The following is a 25000-nucleotide window of genomic DNA, read 5'->3' on the forward strand; positions in this document are numbered from 1 at the left end:
TTTGTGGTGTTTTAACATGAAGAGGATCGCATCAGAGGAAAGAAATTCGTTAATGAACTGCTTGTTCATGAATTTAAACTGCTGCTTTCTAAAAACAGCCGTCCATTGTTGCCATGTGTTCCCGCTTATCCGCAGGACTATGTGGAAGAAAATGAGAAGAAACTGACTTACGGAAATCGCAGCCAAACATACTAACAGAATGTAGTGACTTTTTATAATGATTAATAGCTACACCCACAGCAACAATTGGTGACAAATTATGTTGATAAAGCTCAGTACATAGATAGAAGATTTTTTTTTTCTTCTCATTCTTTTGTATGATGTTATAGAAATGCCATTAAACTATTTCAAACAACATGTTCTGTGTCGAAATTTGGGTGTTATAAACAATGGTAATTTTTTTGTTGCTAAGATCGCATGGCATAGGATAGGAAGAATGAGTCTTATAAACTGTTATGAATTTAGAAGTTTTCTGTACTGAGAACTAAAGTTTATAAATTCATTACAGACTATTAAAACCGATTTATTGACTTTTATTTTACGAGTTACTACCGTTTACTTCAGAAACAGCTCTCCTCCATCGCTTTCAAAAAATTTTGTAGGCATTCGTATTGGTCTCATCGAACAACATGTAAAAATATTTGTATTCAGTAGCAGATAGCCCGAAAAAAGTCCATAGATTTCCTCACTAGATTATTCCTCACAGTTTTTTTTTTAAATTCCCGGAAATAGTGGCTGAGTGAAAAGTATTGTTTCAAATATAAACGATTTATTCATTCCCGGCATACCGGCCGCGGTGGCCGTGCGGTTCTAGGCGCTCCAGTCCGGAGCCGCGCTGCTGCTACGGTCGCAGGTTCGAATCCTGCCTCGGGCGTGGATGTGTGTGATGTCCTTAGGTTAGGTAGGTTTAAGTAGTTCTAAGTTCTAGGGGACTGATGACCACAGCAGTTGAGTCCCATAGTGCTCAGAGCCATTTGAACCATTTGAACCATTCCCGGCATCTTGAGCAGATGAGGCATCCACCAGGTTGAAGTTACGTACTCATCTTCTGCAGCGTTGTCGATGGCGGCTGTCATAGTGACCGTGGCGGTAGCGGCAGTGGCGTCGTAACAGGTATTTATCCAAGTGGCTTGACGTGCGGCGAAGCGGCAGCAACTGCAAGTCCAGCGTTGGTAGGTGGACGTGGCTGAGTCCTCCTTAAAAAATAGTTCAAATGGCTCTGAGCACTATGGGACTTAACATCTAAGGTCATCAGTCCCATAGAACTTAGAACTACTTAAACCTAACTAACCTAAGGACATCACACACATCCATGCCCAAGGCAGGATTCGAACCTGCGACCGTAGCGGTGGCGCGGTTCCAGACTGAAGCGCCTTTAACCGCTTGGCCACACCGGCCGGCGAGCCCTCCTTAATGGCCTAGATCTTTTTCACGTGATATGTTCCAGACATTCAGTGAAGAATCCCCGGACTGTTCCCTCAGACGCTTGTAGGTCTATTGTTATGTTCCTTTTGTAACAAGGCTCCTGAGTTACCATAACAGTTACCAGTATTTACTGGCCACTAGGTAGAATGGGGAGAGGAACGCTGGGTTTTCTGTGACGAAATGTATTTGGTGTTCCACTGGCAATTTTGTCGACAAGACAAATCTCACAAAGAGAACGTTAACAATTAACAAAAGCAAACAGGTTACAATTGTCTTTATGTAACTCGTAATTAAAACTTGAACCATCGTGTAATAGTTAGGGTTCAATAATGTCTAACAAATTTTTAAATTACGAAAACGTGGTGTGGTGATGAAATTAGCAGACGCCAAACAGGATCCTGAAAGAACACTACAAAGCAAGACGTACAGTGTGTTTCAAAAAGAATATACGTAGTTTTGAACACATATATTTATTAAACTGTAAGATTTATTACTATGAAACTTGGGTCACATACACTCCTGGAAATTGAAATAAGAACACCGTGAATTCATTGTCCCAGGAAGGGGAAACTTTATTGACACATTCCTGGGGTCAGATACATCACATGATCACACTGACAGAACCACAGGCACATAGACACAGGCAACAGAGCATGCACAATGTCGGCACTAGTACAGTGTATATCCACCTTTCGCAGCAATGCAGGCTGCTATTCTCCCATGGAGACGATCGTAGAGATGCTGGATGTAGTCCTGTGGAACGGCTTGCCATGCCATTTCCACCTGGCACCTCAGTTGGACCAGCGTTCGTGCTGGACGTGCAGACCGCGTGAGACGACGCTTCATCCAGTCCCAAACATGCTCAATGGGGGACAGATCCGGAGATCTTGCTGGCCAGGGTAGTTGACTTACACCTTCTAGAGCACGTTGGGTGGCACGGGATACATGCGGACGTGCATTGTCCTGTTGGAACAGCAAGTTCCCTTGCCGGTCTAGGAATGGTAGAACGATGGGTTCGATAACGGTTTGGATGTACCGTGCACTATTCAGTGTCCCCTCGACGATCACCAGTGGTGTACGGCCAGTGTAGGAGATCGCTCCCCACACCATGATGCCGGGTGTTGGCCCTGTGTGCCTCGGTCGTATGCAGTCCTGATTGTGGCGCTCACCTGCACGGCGCCAAACACGCATACGACCATCATTGGCACCAAGGCAGAAGCGACTCTCATCACTGAAGACGACACGTCTCCATTCGTCCCTCCATTCACGCCTGTCGCGACACCACTGGAGGCGGGCTGCACGATGTTGGGGCGTGAGCGGAAGACGGCCTAACGGTGTGCGGGACCGTAGCCCAGCTTCATGGAGACGGTTGCGAATGGTCCTCGCTGATACCCCAGGAGCAACAGTGTCCCTAATTTGCTGGGAAGTGGCGGTGCGGTCCCCTACGGCACTGCGTAGGGTCCTACGGTCTTGGCGTGCATCCGTGCGTCGCTGCGGTCCGGTCCCAGGTCGACGGGCACGTGCACCTTCTGCCGACCACTGGCGACAACATCGATGTACTGTGGAGACCTCACGCCCCACGTGTTGAGCAATTCGGCGGTACGTCCACCCGGCCTCCCGCATGCCCACTATACGCCCTCGCTCAAAGTCCGTCAACTGCACATACGGTTCACGTCCACGCTGTCGCGGCATGCTACCAGTGTTAAAGACTGCGATGGAGCTCCGTATGCCACGGCAAACTGGCTGACACTGACGGCGGCGGTGCACAAATGCTGCGCAGCTAGCGCCATTCGACGGCCAACACCGCGGTTCCTGGTGTGTCCGCTGTGCCGTGCGTGTGATCATTGCTTGTACAGCCCTCTCGCAGTGTCCAGAGCAAGTATGGTGGGTCTGACACACCGGTGTCAATGTGTTCTTTTTTCCATTTCCAGGAGTGTATTTACGAATCTCTCAAGTTTAGAGTACAGATATTCAATATGTCCTCCATCACATTGATACATGAATTCCTCCCATACTCGGGTAAACACGTCCATGGTCACTTGTGTTATGGCAGTACGGATACGGTTCATCAACTGTTCTAGGTTCTATGGTAGTGTTCGTACATAAACAGTGTCCTCAGTGAAACCCCACAGGGAGAAGTCACAGGGCGTCAAGTCTGGCGATCAGTCTCATACAGATCTTCATGCACTTGGCGACTCCAGTGAGGGGAGATAAGAAAAAAAAAGTTGAGAAATGAAATTGTCCACGTTCAGCCTCGTCAACAACGAGTTTTGTAACATAGTAGGATGCTGCCGATCGTTAACCGAGTTTCCATCAAAGAAGACAATGATGTTTGATTTGTGGGGCTCCCAACTGCGCGATTATCAGCGCCTGTACAAATTCCCTATCTTTACTCAGTCCGATGTCACCACTTTAACGAATGATGATGAAATGATGAGGACAACACAAACACCCAGTCCAAGGAAGAAGAAAATCCCCATCCCAGTCGGGAATCGAACCCGGGACCCCGTGATCCGTAGGCAGCAGCGCTAGCCACTCGAACACGAGCTGCGGATATCGTACAAAGTCCGTACATTTCAGCGTGCGCATTTCGGGTCTGTAAGCCCCAAATTCGATCTTCCTGTTTGTTTACTTTACCATTAAGTTGGATGGCTCAAACGGCTCTGAGCACTGTGGGACGTAGCATCAGAGGTCGTCAGTCCCCTAGAACTTAGAACTACTTAAACCTAACGAACCTAAAGACATCACACACATTCATGCCCGAGGTAGGATTCGAACCTGAGACCGTAGGGGTCGCGCGGTTCCAGACTGAAGCGCCTAGAACCGCTCGGCCACAACCTCCGGCAATTAAGTTGGAAATTCATCACTGAACACGAGACGTTGTGCGAAAGTATTATTGCTATCGGTAGCACTCCAAAGCTCGTCATGAGATTCTACACATTTGCGTTGGTCGTCGTCACGTAAAGCCTGTAACAGCTGTAGCTTGTACGGCTTCATAATCAACCGACGTCTTAAAACAGGTAAAACTGTTGTTGCAGGTAGCTGTAACTCTGGAGGCCAAATAAAACACAAACAAACATACAAAACTCCCGCCGGCCGCTGTGGTCGAGCGGTTGTAGCCCCTTCAGTCCGGAACCACGCTACTGCTATGGTCGCAGGTTTGAATCCTGCCTCGGGCATGGATGTGTGTGATGTCGGTAGATTAGTTAGGTTTACGTACTTCTAAGTGTAGGGGACTGATGACCCCAGATGTTAAGTCCCGTAGTGCTTAGAGCCATTCGAACCATTTTGAACAAAATTCCCGACTGGCACGACGAGTTGACTTTGTGGGACTACGTTGGTAAGCGGTTTGTATTTTTGTGGCCTTTTCATCAGAAACACAAGGGTGGCCAGATCTTTCTCCTTTCCATGTACATTCTGTGTTTACAACCTGTCGATATTATCCACGATTTTTTCATCCATTCAGAGACAGTTAGCACAGTAATCACCGAATTCCATTTTGCAAACTCGAGAAAACAAAATGCCGAGTAGCCATTGGGCAACACGTAACGGTAACGATGCAAACAGGAAACAACCGATATCTAGCGGCCGTGAATACAGACTAGACAATGCATTCGTTCCTCCAATAACAGAGCCGTGGGGCAGCGATCGATAGTTTCAACAACATAGTACTTTGTAGCACATATATCCTTTTTTAAAATACCCCGCATAAATAAGTTCAATTGTAGCACCAGTGTGCCAATGACAGCTAGTATTAGTCACTCTATATAACCATCGTAGGAATTCGTAAGTGACAGACCGAATACACTGTATGAGCCACGAACCGCCGAACCGCTCACATGTACTCCGCAGGTCCGTTCCTTGCTTACTCGGACAAGGCCGCGTCATACAGGAACACACCCCTAGTTTTGCAACGTACTGCTGTGTAGTCCTTAAAGAACAGTCAGCGCCCTCTTCCCAAAGGCTGGCGGCCGCAACTGATGATCCTCGTAACTAGCATCGTGTTGTTCTCGCACAACGAAAAGTGAACGTGTCGGGTGGGAACAGACTGTACTTCATCGGACCGATCACCGAGCCATACGGGTCTATCGATAGAGCACTGATCCTTTTAGGACAAGCGATCCTGTGCACTCCAAGTAGTACTTTTAAGTACTGATGAAAAAAGGCACCGGCTAAACACAATACAGATTTTTTAAGTTCGGAACAATTGGTAGTTTGCTTGGTCTCGTTGATAACAGTTTGTTTAATATTTGTTACCAACAACTGTGTAAAAACGGTATATCAGTGTACCATGGCAGCGGTGCTCAAATTTTTGAATTGTAAATAAAGCTTTTTTCAAAAACGTATGTTTATTTGCAAAAATATTTACTTGTTACTGAAAAGACGAAAATCGATCAGTGCAATTTTAAATACAACGCTTACAGTTAAAAACGGGCAACAAACGCATCACATAACAATGGCTGCAGCATTGTTGTGCATTGTCTGTAGATCTTCCGAAATTGAACTAAATGCTTTCTCTGAGACTTACTTTGAACAATTAGTTCATGAGCCCACACGAATTGTAAATGTTTACGAAAACACACTTGACCTCTTAGCCGCAAATAATCCTGATGTAATAGAGAGCGTCATGACGGACGGATACAGGGATTAGTGTACACAAGGTCATTGTAGCAAGGCTCAAAACCATATTAACCAAAACCACTACAAATAAACGCAAATATATCTATTTAAAAGAGCAGATAAAAATTCGCTTGATGTCTTCCGATGGGAGAGTCTCCATTCCTTCCAAGCTAATTGTGTGAGTGTAGAGTATGGCTCAAATTCAAAGGTACAGTATCGACAGCAATAGATAGATTCATACCGCATAAGTTAATAAGATCCACCATGGTTCGCAAAACGCGTCAGAACACTGTTGCAGAAGCAACGAAAAAAGCGTGCCAAATTTAGAAGAACACAAAATCCCCAAGACTGGCTACGTTTCACGGAAGCTCAAAATTTAGTGCGGACATCAATGCGAGATGCTTTTAATAGTTTCCACAACGAAACATTGTCTCAAAATATAGTAGAAAACCGAAAGAGATTCTGGTCGTATGTAAAGTACACCAATGGCAAAAAATAGTCAATATCGTCACTGCGCGATAGCGATGGAAATGTTACCGATGATGGTGTCACTAAAGCGGAGTTACTAAATACAGTTTTCCGTAATTTCTTCATGAAAGAAGGCGAAGTAAATGTTCCAGAATTCGAAGCCAGAACAGCTGTTAGCATGAGTGACATAAAAGTAGATATCTTAGGTGTCGCGAAGCAACTCAAATCACTTAAGAAAGACAATACTTCCGGTTCAGATGGTATACCAATAAGGTTCCATTCCGAGTATGCAGACACAATAGTTCCATTTTTAGGAATCATATACAACCGCTCACTTGACGAAAGGTCTGTTCCTAAAGACTGGAAAGTAGCACAGGTCCCACCAATATTCAAGAAAGGAAATAGGAGTAACCCATTGAATTACAGACCCATATCACTGACCTCAATTTGCAGTAGGATTTTGGAGCATATGCTGTACTCGAACATTATGGATCACCTTGAAGAAATGACTTATTGATACATAACCAACACGGATCCAGAAAATATTTTTCTTGTGCAACACAGCGAGCTCTTTATTCCCATGAAGTAATGAGTGCTGTCGACAAGGGATCTCAGATAGATTCCATATTCCTAGATTTCCAGAAGGCTTTTGATACCGTTCCTCACAAGTGATTATCAATCAAATTGCGTGCATACGGAGTATCGTCTCAGTTGTGTGACTGGATTCGTGATTTCCTCTCAGAGACGTCACAGTTCGTAGTGATAGACGGTAAATCATCGAGTAGAACAGAAGTGATATCTGGCGTTCCGCAAGGTAGTGTCATAGGCTCTCTGCTGTTCCTGATTTACATAAATGATCTAGGTGATAATCTGAGCAGCCCCCTTAGATTGTTTGCAGATGAAGCTGTAATTCACCGTCAAGTAAAATCATCAGACGATCAATTTCAATTACAAAATCGTCTAGAGAGAATTTCTGTATGGTGCGAAAAGTGGCAATTGGCACTAAACAAAGAAAAGTGCGAGGTCATCCACATGGCTACTAAAAGAAATCCGATAAATGTTGGGTATACGACAAATCGCACAAATCTAAGGGCTGACAATTCGACTAAATGCCTAGCAATTACAATTACGAGTAACTTAAATTGGAAAGACCACATAGATAATGTTATTGGGAAAGCGAAACAAAGACTGCGCTTTGCTGGCAGAACACTTATAAGATGCGACAAACCCACTAAAGAGACAGCCTACGTTACACTTGTCCGTCCTCTGCTAGAATATTGCTGCTTGCTGTGGGATCATTAGCAGGTATGATTGAAGGAGGAAATCGAAAAAGTGCAAAGAAGGGCAGCTCGATCCGTGTTATCGCGCAACATTGGTGAAAGTGTCACTTATATCATACACGTGTTGAGGTGGCAGTCACTGAAACAAAGGAGGTTTTCTTTGCGGCGAGATCTGTTTACGAAATTTCAATCGCCAACTTTCTCTTCCGAATGTGAAAATATTTTGTTGACACCCACCTACGTAGGGAGAAATGATCATCATAATAAAATAATAGAAATCAGAGCTCGAATGGAAAGATTTAGGTGTTCCTTTTTCCCACGTGCCACTCGACAGTGGAATGGTAGAGAAGTAGTATGAAAATGGTTCGATGAAAACTCTGCCAGGCACTTAAATGTGAATTGCAGAGTAACCATGTAGACGTAGATGTAGATGTAGATGTACGGTAGTTTCTCACTGTCGTCGCAGGGCATCGGTTGTACTTCCTTTTCTGGAAGCATTTTGAGAAGTGCCACACCAATGACGTACATTGATCCATGAGCTTTAAAGAATTAAAAACGGTAGGAGGCAAGCAAACTTCCTACGTCAAATAAGAAGGAGCCCTACACAATGTTCTGTGGAAGAGGAGATAAAGTTGATTCATATACCTATTACTTTATTGGTGCATTGTATACTAGAGATAATAACGGAACCCTTAATTTAGTGGTTGCTTCATGGTGAAAAATTGATGCCATGCAAACGTGACGACGCAGGAATGTCATCAACTTGTGACCTTTCGCTCGCGCTGTCGCCGGCCCCATCTCATTCACCTTCATCATATTTTCTGGAGACACCAAGACCGATTCCAGTCACAGCTTCAACCCCGCATTAATCGAGATCCCTTACTCCTTCATCTTCAATGAGGCAGATCACTCCCTTCGAAAATCAGGAAAGAATTTCCAGCTATTAGAGTAAGATACATAAGTTTATTAGTCCTATAATAAGAATTGAAATTAAAGAGAGATGTTAACAAAATCATTTAAACACAAATTTCTTAAGAGAGTAAAAGGATGCGACGTGTGATTTATAGGTAAATTAATTGATGGGGTGGGAAACGCGATGTTGACCTTACCAATGTATTATTTTTTATGATCTGTGAAGACACATTACTCACTTGCAGAGGCCGGTGAACTCATTTAATCAAATTTGCGGTGCCATTGTATACGCTACCCAGCAGGAAAAGCCGTAGGTACACTGTTGTTTGTTTGCTGTTGTGGTCTTCAGTCCTGAGACTGGTTTGATGCAGCTCTCCATGCTACTCTATGCTGTGCAAGCTCCTTCATCTCCCAGTACCTACTGCAACTTACATCCTTCTGAATCTGCTTAGTGTATTCATCTCTTGGTCTCCCTCTACGATTTTTACCCTCCACGCTACCCTACAACGATAAATTTGTGATCCCTTGATGCCTCAGGACATGTCCTACCAACCGATCCCTTCTTCTAGTCAAGTTGTGCCACAAACATCTCCCCAATCGTATTTAATACCTCCTCATTAGTTACGTGATCTACCCACCTAATCTTCAACATTCTTCTTTAGCACCACATTTCGAAAGCTTCTATCCTCTTCTTGTCCAATCTATTTATTGCCCATGTTTCACTTCCATACATGGCTACACTCCATACAAATACTTTCAGAAACGACTTCCTGACACTTAAATCTACACTCGATGTTAACGGATTTCTCTCCTTCAGAAACGCTTCTTTTGCCATTGCCAGTCTCCATTTTATATCCTCTCTACTTCGACCATCATCAGTTGTTATGCTCCCCAAATAGCAAAACTCCTTTACTACTTTAAGTGTCTCATTTTCATTTACTAATGTAATTCCCTCAGCATCACCCGACTTAATTCGACTACATTCTATTATCCTCGTTTTGCTTTTGTTGATGTTCATCTTATATCCTCCTTTTAAGACTCTGTCCATTCCGTTCAACTGCTCTTCCAAGTTCTTTGCTGTCTCTGACAGAATTACAATGTCATCGGCGAACCTCAAAGTTTTTATTTCTTCTCCATGGATTTAATTACCTACTCTGAATTTTTCTTTTGTTTCCTTGACTGCTTGCTCAATATTCAGATTGAATAACATCGGGGAGAGGCTACAACCCAGCCTCACTCCCTTCCCAACCGCTGCTTCCTTTTCATGTCCCTCGACTCTTATAACTGCCATCTGGTTTCTGTACGAATTGTAAATAGCCTTTCGCTCCCTGTATTTTACCCCTACAACCTTTAGAATTTGAAAGAGAGTATTCCAGTCCACATTGTCAAAAGTTTTCTCTAAGTCTACAAATGCTAGAAACGTAGGTTTGCCTTTCCTTCATCTTTCTTCTAAGATAAGTCGTAAGGTCAGTATTGCCTCACGTGTTCCAACATTTCTACGGAATCCAAACTGATCTTCCCCGAGGACGGCTTCTACCAGTTTTTCCATTCGTCTGTAAATAATTCGTGTTAGTATTTTGCAGCTGTGACTTATTAAACTGATAGTTCGGTAATTTTCACATCTGTCAACATCTGTTTTCTTTGGGATTGGAATTATTATATTCTTCTTGAAGTCTGAGGGTATTTCGCCTGTCTCGTACATCTTGCTCACCAGATGGTAGAGTTTTGTTAGGACTGGCTCTCCTAAGGCCGTAAGTAGTTCTAACGGAATGTTGTCTACCCCCGGGGCCTTGTTTCGACTCAGGTCTTTCAGTGCTCTGTCAAACTCTTCACGCAGTATCGTATCTCCCATTTCATCATCATCCTCATCCTCTTCCATTTCCATAATATTGTCCTCAACTACATCGCCCTTGTATAGACCCTCTATATACTCCTTCCACCTTTCTGCTTTCCCCTCTTTGCTTAGATCTGGGTTTCCATCTGAGCTCTTGATATTCATACAAATGGCTCTCTTTTCTCCAAAGGTCTCTTTAATTTTCCTGTAGGCTGTATCTATCTTACCCCTAGTGAGATAAGCGTCTACATCCTTACATTTGTCCTCTAGCCATGCCTGCTTAGCCATTTTGCACTTCCTGTCGATCTCATTTCAGAGACGTTTGTATTCCTTTTTGCCTGCTTCATTTACTGCATTATTATATTTTCTCCTTTCATCAATTAAATTCAAAATTTCTTCTGTTACCCAAGGATTTCTACTAGCCTTCGTCTTTTTACCTACTTGATCCTCTGCTGCCTTCACTACTTCATCCCTCAGAGCTCCCCATTCGTCTTCTACTGTATTTCTTTCCCCCATTCCTGTCAATTGTTCCCTTACGCTGTCCCTGAAACTCTGTACAACCACTGGTTTAGTCAGTTTATCCAGGTCCCATCTCCATAAATTCCCAACTTTTTTCAATTTTTTCAGTTTTAATCTACAGTTCATAACCAATAGATTGTGATCAGAGTCCACATCTGCCCCTGGAAATGTCCTACAAATTAAAACCTGGTTCCTAAATCCCTGTCTTACCATTATATAATCTATCTGATACTTTTAGTATCTCCAGTATTCTTTTATGATTCTTGAACCAAGTGTTAGCTATGATTAAGTTATGCTCTGTGCAAAATTCTACCAGACGGCTTCCTCTTTCATTTCTTAGCCCCAATCCATATTCACCTACTATGTTTCCATCTCTCCCTTTTCCTACTGTCGAATTCCAGTCACCCATGACTATTAAATTTTCGTCTCCCTTCACTACCTGAATAATTTCTTTTATCTCATCATACCTTTCTTCAATTTCTTCGTCATCTGCTGAGCTAGTTGGCATATAAACTTGTACTACTTAGTAGGCATGGGCTTCGTGTCTATCTTGGCCACTATAATACGTTCACTATGCTGTTTGTAGTAGCTTACCCGCACTCCTATTTTCTTATTCATTATTAAACCTACTCCTGCATTACTCCTATTTGATTTTGTGTTTATAACCCTGTATTCACCTGACCAGAGGTCTTGTTCCTCCTGCCACCGAACTTCACTAATTCCCGCTATATCTAAATTTAACCTATCCATTTGCCTTTTTAAATTTTCTAACCTACCTGCCCGATTAAGGGATCTGACATTCCACGCTCCGATCCGTAGAATGCCAGTTTTCTTTCTCCTGATAACGACGTCCTCTTGAGTAGCCCCCGCCCGGAGATCCGAATGGGGGACTATTGTGCCTCCGGAATATTTTACCCAAGAGGACCATTTAACCATACAGTAAAGTTGTATGCCCTCGGGATAAATTACGGCTGTAGTTTCCCCTTGCTTTCAGCTGTTCGCAGTACCACAACAGCAGGCAGTTTTGGTTAATATTACAATGCCAGAACAGTCAATTATCCAGACTGTTGCCCTTGCAACTACTGAAAAGGCTGCTGCCCCTCTTCAGGAACCACACGTTTGTCTGGCCTCTCAACAGATACCCCTCCGTTGTGGTTGCACCTACGGTACGGCTATCTGTATCGTTGAGACACGCAAGCCTCCCCACCAACGGCAAGGTCCATGGTTCATGGGGGGAGGGTAAGTACACTACTGGCCACTAAAATTGCTACACCACGTAGGTAACGTGCTACAGTCGCGGAATTTTACCGACAGGAAGAAGATGTGTTGATATGCAAATGATTAGTTTTTCAGAGCATTCACACAAGGTTGGCGCCGGTGGTGACACCTACAACGTGCTGACATTAGGAGAGTTTCCCTTCCGATTCCTCATACACAAACAGCAGTTGGCCGGCGTTGCCTGTTGAAACGTTGTTGTGATGCCTCGTGTAAGGAGGAGAAATGCGTACCATCACGTTTCCGACTTTGATAAAGGTCGGACTGTAGCCTATCGCGATTGCGGTTTATCGTATCGCGACATTGCTGCTCGCGTTGGTCGAGATCCAATGACTGTTACCAGAATATGGAATCGGTGGGTTCAGGAGGGTAATACGGAACGCCGTGCAGGATCCCAACGGCCTCGTATCACTAGCAATCGAGATGACAGGCATCTTATCCGCATGGCTATAACGGATCGTGCTGCCACGTCTCGATCCCTGAGTCAACAGATGGGGAGGTTTTCAAGACAACAGCCATCTGCACGAACAGTTCGACGACGCTTGCAGCGGCATGGACAATCAGCTCGAAGACCATGGCTGCGGCTACCCTTGACGCTGTATCACAGACAGGAGCGCCTGCGATGGTGTATTCAACGACAGTCCTGGTTGCACGAATGGCAAAACGTCACTTTTTGGGATGAATCCAGGTTCTGTTTACAGCATCATGATGGTCGCATACGTGTTTGGCGACATCGCGGTGAACGCACATTGAAAACGTGTATTCGTCGTCGCCATACTGGCGTATCAGCTGGCGTGATGCTATGGGATGCCGTTGGTTACTCGTCTCGGTCACCTCTTGTTCGAACTGACAGCACTTTGAACAGTGGACGTTACATTTCAGATGTGTTACGACCCGTGGCTCTGCCCTTTATTCGATCCCTGCAAAACCCTACATTTGAGCAGCATAATGCACGACCGCATGTTGCAGGTCCTGTACGGGCCTTTCTGGATACAGAAAATGTTCGACTGCTGCCCTGGCCAGCACATTCTCCAGATCTCTCACCAATTGAAAACGTTCTCGTCAATGATGGCCGAGCAACTGGCTCGTCACAATACGCCAGTCACTACTCTTGATGAACTGTGGTATGCATGGGCAGCTGTACCTGTACACGCCATTCAAGCTCTGTTTGACCCAATGCCCAGGCGTATCAAGGCCGTTATTACGGCCAGAGGTAGTTGTTCTAAGGACTGATGTCTCCGGATCTATGCACCCAAATTGCGTGAAAATGTAATCACATGTCAGTTCTAGTATAATATATTTGTCCAATGAATACCCGTTTATCATCTGCATTTCTTTTTGGTGTAGCAATTTTAAGGGCCAGTAGTGTACTTACAACATGATTCATGCAACTGACCTGTTGAAATTAAAGAAAAACAATTATTATATTTATATTTGGGCCGTGAACAAACTACATTTGTCAGGTCACTTGTTTAGCCTCTTAAAAGCATACATACGTAATTGTCGTTTCCTTGAGATATAACGTGTAGCGAAATTATGCAATCAACACACAATGTCATTTTTATTTCGTCTTTCAGTATTAAAATAATCACATTATTCTGAAGTAAGTTGATATCATCCGTTATATAAACAGAATTTGTGGGACTATGGTGTATGAAATATAGGGTGGGAAGCGCACTTTACTGTCTGCATACAAACTGATCACTTTAAAACTGTCCGAAAGAACAGACGCCACGCATTTATATAATTGATTCACCTCGATGGGCAATGAATCCGCCACCTTGAGGGTGGATGCACAGTTACCATCGACATCGTGTGGGAATCTCAAACTAGCGAGCACGAATGACATGGACGGAGATTGCGGATAGATGGCGTTAGGTGGGAATGTGGGTCGGCCAAAGGGCTTACCGAGATAGTCTGCGCAATTGCGAAAAACACTGTTTCCGGATGAGCCACAACTGATCTTTGGCAAAGTCCGTGTCTCCGTGTAGACAAAGACAACTGAAATTTCGGAGAGTAAAAGGTGTACGTAAGGATTTTTCCGTACTGGAGGCGCAAAAGTGAAAATGAACCTGGCCTAGAGGGCGTTAATAGTGAAATTTCAAAAAGCCTAATAAGATAAATGCAAGTGCAGAAAGAACGGGAGCGCACAGCAAAGGGAATCATAATGATTTTGGTTAAGTCAATGCATAAAAATGCACTAAGAATTATTTGTGGTGCAGATGCTGAGTTGTTGTCAGACGAACTAGATATTTTAGTGTCTTTCGATAGGTCACAAAATAGATTTCTGGAGGCAAGTACATAGCAGAAGGTCTTGTTATGTCCATAGTGAACACTCTCCAAAATGCGTTAAGAAATCACAATCCTAAACTTAGTGTAGCCGAAGTCCTACCTCAATGGATTCTCAGCAGTCTTGAAGACAGAAGTGCGAAAGCATTACAGCGCTTGAAAAGTACATTACACAACTGTTTACTGTGCGGTTCTACGCTACCAGACCCACGGTCTAAAAAAGCGAGCATGAACCCGCTCGTTGCTCGGAAAGCTGTAAAAAGTTTGACCCAAGAGGTAAATAACAACTTATACGCAATAGGTAAACTTTCACCTTCACTTCAAAGTGAGGAAGTCGAAACAACTGAAAATCCTCTTTGGTCATTATATTATCAAGAAGCATCCAAAGTGGTCTAGTGGAGCCTCAAACTTTGCTTCTAAACGCAACAGAGCCTTACTTTCAGCATCCATTGCTGTGCTGAAGCAGAGATCCTCTCCCTTTATGGGAGGTGTGTTATTTGTAGCCCAAAAACATTTGTCTTTGATAGGAAGTACTCTCATAACTGTAAGACTGGTAAAGTCTTTGAATTATAATACTTCTGAGCCACTTAAAGAACAACACGTTAGAGAAAGAGTGTTTATGAACACGTTGAACAATAAATATTGTCCATTGGACCAATTCGTTATTGAAATTTTAACTACTGTCTTGCAATTGTTCCTGCTAAAGTAGGCTACAAATTTTACACAAAATCTTTCTATTTGTCTGACATTTCTATGAAATAATAAAAGAAACGGATCATGTTAACAGTAATTAAAAATTTTACATTTCATTGATATTTTATAATAAAAATAGAAAGGAGCTGATCTGCTGCCTGTGTCTACATAATATGCCTTTATCTGCATGTAGCCCTTGAAAACAGATAACATGAACAGCAGAATTTTTCAGCCTCAGTTTTCACCGTTTAGCAATGAGTGTTCGTAATTCCAAAACAGTGGTCTGATCCTCAATTACAACACGATCTTTGAGAATATTTTCAAACATTGGAATCAATAGCAGAATTATGGTGATTTTTTGTTCTATTCAGCCCCTCATTCTTCTTCGAGGAAATCAGCGAACAACGAGTGACTATGCTTTCTTTTATTTGCCTGTTCCATTTGATATTTTCGTTCTATGTATTTTGAAATGGATAATGCAAAAGTCATGGAAGCAGTAAGCAGTGAAAAAACCAAACAGAAATTGTAGAAAGAAAATTAAACAAAGGAGAAATTGTAAAAAGAGACTTAAAGTTCAGTGAGAAGAAATAGAAGCTTTGACATTTGCCTGTAATTGTGTCAGAGACGCTGAAGGACTTGGAACAGAAATTGAACGGAAGTAAAACAGAGGCATTGGGCAGTATTAAAATGAAATAATGCTGATGGCATTAGGCAATTAGACACTAAAATCGGTAGAAGAGTTTTTATATTTGTTAAGTAAGATAACTGACTGGAGAAAGCAGAGTGGATACAAAATGCAATTTGACAACAGTAAGAAGGGCGTTTCTGAACCCAAGCATATGCTGAGTCAATTACTGCGTGTTTAGCGGTTTTCGTTTTCAGTCTGCTGATTGGCGCACTCAGTGGTATGGACGGCTAGTAACTGTGGGTGCTTATGACCCACGCCAGTCGATACTTGGTCTGTTTGGCGATTGACAGCTTGCTCTATAAGCTCGTTTCCATTCTGTGCTAATGCGATGGATGTCGCTTTCCGTGACCATTATTGAATTTCTAACGCATTCTGACTCCATATCAATGTATTTTAACGACGTGCCACATTGCGGTCATGAAGCCTATTAGTCAACACCGCAGCACAATAACGCAATGTATCCGCCTATTCTGTCACGATTATTTGCCGCAGATCGACATTAGCAAAATTAATGGACGGTGTTGTTGGCATTATTGCACTAGGGCTCCTTTCACTCCCTCCGTTTACGTTTCTTTGAATAGACTAGGAAGAATATGCACATCCAAAAAGAGTATTCGCTGAAGTTGAACAGCCAAACATAGTGAATGATTCTTACTACGAAATGCAGGGTCGGCATTATGAATGATTCGTACTCTAATTTCACCTAAGACGTCCCATTCAGTTGTCAGGTTGAGAGCGAGTCTTGTGTTCGATTGTTCTGAGTAAGTCTCAATCAAATAATTTAGAACCTGATAAATAAGTAATTAGATTAATATTAAAATGTACCGTTGGAAAGCTATCTCCTGAATTAACATTCGACTAAATTCAAATTAAGCGTCCTCGTGTTAACACATAATTTACAATATTAAAATGGAACAGTTATCGATTGTGCTGATAACCAGATGGATTTGACGAAACCAGACTGAAAATTTGGATGGATTGCACGAAATATGTTTAGGCTGACAATTAAGAAACCACTGTACATTTATTTACGGATTAAGATACCCTAACAGTATTAGCTGTACATCATGACTGTAAGGGAATGCTGATGCTTTTACTTGTTCAAAATTTTTGGTACCATTTTTGGGAAACAGCGATCTTGGAAGCTATATAAAATCAATGAAATAAGGTGTAGATCACGATGGTTAATTTATTAAAATGACCGGCTTCGGCCTACTCTTAGGCCATCTTCAGACAGCACCATCAGCTGAAGTTGACGATGTGTAGAGTAGTCAAGTTCAGCTGATGGTGCTGCCTGAAGATAGCCTAAGACTAGGCCGAAACCTGTCATTTTAATAAAATAACCATCGCGATCCAGACCGTTTTTTCACAGATTTTTTCTCGTACTTATTATACTATACAGTATGCAGATCGTTGATCGTACCTCAACGCGTTCGAAGAATAGAGGTTAAGCAAAACAAAGGAGAGATTCGTCGAAATACACGCACACGTTGATTCATACCAAAAATCCGCACAGAAGAATAATCGATAGACATAATTCCGTACACAGGACTATGCCCATTGGTCCAGAGAGTAGCCATTTATACCGGTCACCCGTTGGTCAGAAACTTGAATTCATCATGTAATATCTACAGCGTTGGAGAACCTCAAATGCAACTCATCCTTCAAATGGTCAAATAATCAAACGTTCCAATGTGTGTGAATTCCTAAGAGACCAAACTGCTGAGGTCATCGGTCCCTACACTTACACACTACTTAAACTAACTTATGCTAAGAACAACACACACGCCCGTGGCCGAAGGAGGACTCGAACCTCCGGCGGAAGGAGCTGCGCAATCCGTGACATGGCGCCTCGAAACGCGCGGCCACTCCACACGGCACCTCATCTCTCGTCAGTTATTCAGTGTACCATTTCTTTCCGTATTGACTGTTCTGGAACGGTCTCTTAAATTTCAACCCACTCTTCATTGTTATTAAACTGTAATCTCAATCCGTGTTTGCTCCTGAACACATCTAATAGTTCACCGTATGCTTTTGGAATCTCTGTCTGGCCCTCATGCAATTCAGCTGGAATCTCAATCTGTCACAAGAGTTTTTCCGAGTCTGCCTCCTACTCTTCCTCTTATAATTTTTGATAGTATATTAGCTGTAACTACCTCAAATTTATAGCAAAACTGAATTATTGTTCCAATTCTCTCAATACTACTACCCTAACTCTTTCTTCTGTTCCTTGCCCTAGTGCCACGTTCTAATCCCCTATGAATATTAGATCTTCATTTAGCTTTACTTACTGCAGTTCCATGTTCCAGATTTTCTATCGTCCCTCCCACCTAAAAAATTCTAACGTTCTCCTCTACGATTCGTAGACAGTTACCCTGTTGTTTGTTATTGTCTGTTTCTCGTGGTTGCCTATGCCGTGGCAGCGTTCTTCTAAAGATCCGAATGGGGGACAAATCCGAAATCTGATGCCGCCAGAGACATCATCAAGACAGTTTTTTCAGTTAACAGACAATAAGTCATGTCGATAGCCTCTGTGTGACATTAATGCAGTCGTTTCCATCGCCTTCTGCATCCTACTGCAGTTGTTCATTATTGATTCTTCCATCCTCTAGACGAAGTTCCCCTACATCAGTGGAATGAGGTCATTCTGATACTGTCCGCTTCTGTGCCCTCTTTCATAGCGCCATTACCTGCATGCTTTATGCTGGAAGTCTTCGCCCAACATTACTGATGAATTCTATGCAGTATTTAAGGAGTGATAGGGTTAGAAGTCGTGACCCAAGACATTTTGATTGATAGTCAAAAGCTCTACCCGTAGAGTAGGGGTGGCCAGGACTTCGGCTCACGGGCCATGCCGAGGCCCGACTGCCAAAGCTCTCAGCCTCGCTGCACATTTCCTCCACAGTCACGCCGCACTGTCTGAGCGCGAGGCAGCGGAAGAGGACAAAATAGCGAACGAGTCGTATTTAAATGTCAGTACTGTGGTACTGCTGCGGCTTGTGTTTATATTGCACATTTCTCAACAATACAGATCATAAACAAAACAAGTTTCCAGTATCAGTTAATTATTTGTCGCGCGCTGAAGATGTAACATAATTTTTGTTTGGTACAAAGTGTCAGTACACGGACGGACGCAGACATTTCATAGAGTTTCACTCTTAAGTTGCCACGTGAAAGTGATTTATTTAGTTTCGTAATCAAGTTCAGGTCTTGCACACAAATATGTCAATCAAAATACAGTAGCATTTTTGTGGCCACATTATGGAGACTTGGAAACTCTACCTAAGGAAAGCAATGTAGGCGTCATGTGCAGTTTTAACGTAAAAAAATTTGTAATTAAAAATGGAATTACCCTGCTGGTCAGTAAGTTACACCTTCACATGCATAGGGGTGCCTTCAACTGAAACAGTAAACGATCTCGAAAAGAGGTGTAACATTCACAGCGTCTTCCTTTAATGCCAGTGACTCTATGGAACTGCATTAACTTTGTCAGAATGTATCCCTCCAACAACACGACTTCCTTTTTAAATGCATCCCCATCAAAAGAAAAGAAGTTGCATTGCAATGTCTCACTGTGGGCAGTGTGCATTCAGGTTCACTTTGTGAGGGTACTGGTGTGTAGTATCTGTAAGTGGTTGTTATTTGGAGGGCGACAATGCCCAGTGGCTCAGAGAGTCGCAAGCAGAGGCAGTTGTTGAGAGGCTGTGGAAGGTGTAGGCTGCGTGTGCCAGAGGCGGTTGCGTAGCGAGGGATTTATCTCTATGTTTAATAGTAGTGGCACACAGTTTGAATAATAGTCTGTTTATGTTTGTGCAGTGTGATAAAGGAAATAAATTAAATTTTACCAGTTCTTAATGCGTCTCCATCAGTTAGTACCACACCATTGCATTTAACAATGAACGAAGTCTCGATATACACTGTCAACTATAACAAGAGGAGTGTAACATAATAATAATTAATTAACCCATATAATCTCCAAGACGCAGGGAGCTTATAACTTAAAATGCAAAGTCTGCAATCCATGCCGCATCTTCTAATTTTCTTTCCTGCCGTCCTTTTTCCTTCTCAAATTCAACAATAGCTAGTTTTAAATCTAAAAATCGTTCCGGACATGCCCGTTCACTTCATCAACATACTTTGCAGTAATATGTGAAGCCCCTATACTCTTCATTCATTGCCACTGAAAACTTTTGTAACTGAAAATGAATAATCGGTGCGACTTCAGAAATTTTACGATTCGTACCGCCAATTTCTTCAAGTGCTCCATGTCTCCAGATTTAGCACGAAGTGCTGCTTGATGTGGAGAATAATGAATCTTGTCTGATTGTTGGAATATTTTTCTCTTTCATTGTCATCTAAAAGTTTCGCTTCCTTCTGCCTTGTGCTACAGTTTTGTAGTTAATAAGCAGTAACTATCGCTTATGCGAACTGAAAATTCTCAACCCTGTCTTCTGCCATTACCATTCATTTTAAAGGATTGTGACGACAGATGGCTGGACTGCATCTTTTTGCTCAAATGTGTGTAAACACTTGACTTCTGAGCGTCCTTCATACCACGATCAGAGAAGGTAAACAGCTCTAACACCGCAGTTATGCCCAACTCATAGAGTTGTGCCGACCGCAGAATGACGCAGCGCAGTGCTAAATGAAATGTCGCGCTGCTCCGAGTACTTCCGAGAAAGACCTAGCAAATCCGAGTCACAGGCTGGGTCTTGGCCCATACGCGGCCTGCACACGATGTGTGCTTGAAATTTGGCACGCTGTAGGCTATGGATACGAGTATACCATTGGAATACACTTGGAGTTTTGAAACTACACTACTAGCCATTAAAATTGCTACACCACGAAAATGACCTGCTACAGACGCGAAATGTAACCGACAGGAAGAAGATGCTGTGATATGCAAATGATTAGCTTTTCAGAACATTCACACACGGTTGGCACCGGTGGCGACACCTACAACATGTTGACATGAGGAAAATTTCCAACCGATTTCTCATACACAAGCAGCAGTTGAGCGGCGTTGCCTATTGAAACATGTTGTGATGCCTCGTGTAAGGAGGAGAAATGCGTACCATCACGTTTCCGACTTTGATAAAGGTCGGATTGTAGCCTATCGCGATTGCGGTTTATCGTATCGCGACATTGCTGCTCGCGTTGGGCGAGATTCAATGACTGTTAGCAGAATATGGAATCGGTGTTCAGGAGGGTAATACGGAACCCGTGCTGGATCCCAACGGCCTCGTATCAGTAGCAGTCGAGATGACAGGCATCTTATCCGCATGGCTGTAATGGATCGTGCAGCCACGTCTAGATCCCTGAGTCAACAAATGGGGACGTTTGCAAGACAACAACCATTTGCACGAACAGTTCGACGACGTTGGCAGTAGCACGGACTATCAGCTTGGAGACCGTGGCTGCGGTTCCCCTTGACGCTGCATGATGGACAGGATCGCCTGCGATGGTGTACTCAATGACGAACCTGGGTGACGAATGGGAAAACGTCATTTATTCGGATGAATCCAGGTTATGTTTACAGCATCATGATGGTCGCATCCGTGTTTGGCGACATCGCGGTGAACGCACATTGGAAGCGTGTATTCGTCATCGCCATACTGGCGTATCACCTGGTGTGATGGTATGGAGTGCCATTGGTTACTCGTCTCGGTCACCTCTTGTTCGCATTGACGGCACTTTGAACAGTGGACGTTACATTTCAGATGTGTTACGACCTGTGGCTCTACCCCTCATTCGATCCCTGCAAAACACTACATTTCAGCAGGATAACGCACAATCAGCTTAACAGCTCATGCATCGAAGCTTCTTACAAGAATAATATACAGAAGAATGGAAAAGAAAATTGAGAATGCGCTAGGTGACGATCAGTTTGGCTTTAGGAGAAGTAAATGGACGAGAGAGGCAATTATGACGTTACGGCTAATAATGGAAGCAAGGCTAAAGAAAAATCAAGACACTTTCATAGAATTTGTCGACCTGAAAAAAGCGTTCGACAATATAAAATGGTGCAAGCTGTTCGAGATTCTGAAACAAGTAGGGGTAAGCTATAGGGAGAGACGGGTCATATACAATATGTACAACAACCAAGAGGGAATAATAAGAGTGGACGATCAAGAACGAAGTGCTCGTATTAAGAAGGGTGTAAGACAAGGCTGTAGCCTTTCGCCCCTACTCTTCAATCTGTACATCGAGGAAGCAATGATGGAAATAAAAGAAAGGTTCAGGAGTGGAATTAAAATACAAGGTGAAAGGATATCAATGATACGATTCGCTGATGACATTGCTGTCCTGAGTGAAAATGAAGAAGAATTAAATGATCTGCTGAACGGAATGAACAGTCTAATGAGTACACAGTATGGTTTGAGAGTAAATCGGAGAAAGACGAAGGTAATGAGAAGTAGTAGAAATGAGAACAGCGAGAAACTTAACATCAGGATTGATGGTCACGAAGTCAATGAAGTTAAGGAATTCTGCTACCTAGGCACTAAAATAACCAATGACGTACGGAGCAAGGAGGACATCAAAAGCAGATTCGCTATGGCAAAAAAGGCATTTCTGGCCAAGAGAAGTCTACTAATATCAAATACCGGCCTTAATTTGAGGAAGAAATTTCTGAGGATGTGCACCTGGAGTACAGCATTGTATGGTAGTGAAACATGGACTGTAGGAAAACCGGAACAGAAGAGAATCGAAGCATTTGAGATGTGGTGCTATAGACGAATGTTAAAAATTAGGTGGACTGATAACGTAAGGAATGAGAAGAGGAAAGGATTAATATGTGGAAAACACTGATAAGGAGAAGGGACAGGATGATAGGACATCTGCTAAGACGTGAGGGAATGACTTCCATGGTACTAGAGGTAGCTGTAGAGGGCAAAAACTGTAGAGGAAGACAGAGATTGGAATACGTCAAGCAAATAATTGAGAGCGTAGGTTGCAAGTGCTACTCTGAGATGAAGAGGTTAGCACAGGAAAGGAATTCGTGGCAGGCCGCATCAAACCAGTCAGTAGACTGATGACCAAAAGAAAGAAAAATGCACGACCGCATGTTGCAGGTCCTGTACGGGCCTTTCTGGATACAGAAAATGTTCGACTGCTGCCCTGGCCAGCACATGCTCCAGATCTCTCACCAATTGATAACGTGTGGCCAATGGTGGCCGAGCAACGGGCTCATCACAATACGCCAGTCACTACTCTTGATGATCTGTGGTATCGTATTGAAGCTGCATGGGCAGCTGTACTTGTTCATGCCATCCAAGCTCTGTTTGACTCAATGCCCAGGTGTATCAAGGCCGTTATTACGGCCAGAGGTGGTTGTTCTGGGTACCGATTTCTCAGGATCTATGCACCCAAATTGCGTGAAAATGTAATCACATGTCAATTCTAGTATAATATATTTTTCCACTGAATACCCTTTATCATCTGCATTTCTTCTTGGTGTAGCAATTTTAATGGCCAGTGGTGTAAGTGTCTCATTTTCTTACACGAAATAATATTAGTAAGGAACTAGACTAAAATGTCTTACAGGCAAACACTCTGAGACAAAATAAGATGACGCACCATGAAAGAATTATCCCAACTGGACGAAAAATGAGTAAAGATTTATGTACATGTACAGACAATGAAATGATTTGATTTTCAGAAGAACTGGATGATTTATTCAGTAGAAAGAGTTCCACAAACTGAGCTAGCCAATAACATGTTGGTCCACCTCTAATCCTTATGAAAACAGTTGTTCGGCTTGGCATTGATTGACAGAGCTGTTGAATGTCCTGATGAATATCGTACCTAATTCTGTCCAACTGACGTGCTAGATCGTGCTTAGAGAGTCCTACCCTTAATGCTCCACACATTCTCAGTTGGGGAGAGATCAGGGACCTTTCTAGTCAAGGCAGGGTTTCCAAAACAAGAAGACAAGCAGTAGAAACCTTCGATGTGTGCGGAGGGGCATTATCTTGCTGAACTGAAGTCCAGGATGGGTTGCCACGGAGGGTAACAAGAAGGGGCATAGAATATCGTCGGTGTATTGCTGTGCTGTAAGGGATGCTGCAGCTGACAAACAAAGGGGTCCTCCTATGGAAAGAAATGGCGCCTCAGGCTCCCACTCTCGTTTTTGGGCTATACGGGGGGTGACAGTCAGACTGGTATCCCACTGCTGTTCAGGCGTCTTCAGACACTTCTTCGACCTGACTGTCACCGGCCATACGCATACCAACCAGAAGTGATGATCTGGTATCATTTCTCAGCAAGACCCCTTTGGTTGTTTTCAGCCGCATTCTCACAGCACAGACCTAAGTCAACGATATGATACGCAGCGTTTTGTTGCCTTTCATGGCAAGCCATCCTGGTCTCCATTTCAGTAATATATGGCCCTCTGGTAAATAGTGAGTGATTCTATTGCTTGTCTTCATGCTTGCCAAACCGTACCTTGGCCAGCATGTTTGTCGGATCTGTCTCCATTTGTGAACGTTTGAAGCTTTACGGGCAGGGTTCTGCAAGAATGGAGGTGTTTCGAAGATCCAACGTGTCAATTGGATAGAATTTGGCACAAATCAGAAGGACAGCCAACAACTTTATCAATCGATGTCAAGCCGATGAATGAATAAGGGCCTGTGATGGACCAACGTGCTATTGACCCGCTCTGTTAGTGCTCTTGAGTAATTCATCCAATTTTTTCTGAAATTGTACTAATTTTTTTGCCTGTACATCACATCTACCAGTTTTTCGTCCCGTTCAGATAATTCCTTCGTGAAGAGTCGTCTTTTTTGTCTTATACTATATTTCGGAACACGAATACTTGTTGAGATATGGCCATTTATTTCTAACCATCTCTCTGGTAACACTGCAGGAGGGCACAATTTTGTTACCATTAATTGCTACAGAACAATTAATCCTCGTTCACAAACACGAACTCGTGCGAACACACCACGCCTCATTCAGATGGCACAATTACACAGGTTCATTTTCTACTCGCTACAA

Source organism: Schistocerca serialis, chromosome 4, assembly GCF_023864345.2.
Source record: "Schistocerca serialis cubense isolate TAMUIC-IGC-003099 chromosome 4, iqSchSeri2.2, whole genome shotgun sequence".
NCBI lineage: Eukaryota > Metazoa > Arthropoda > Insecta > Orthoptera > Acrididae > Schistocerca > Schistocerca serialis.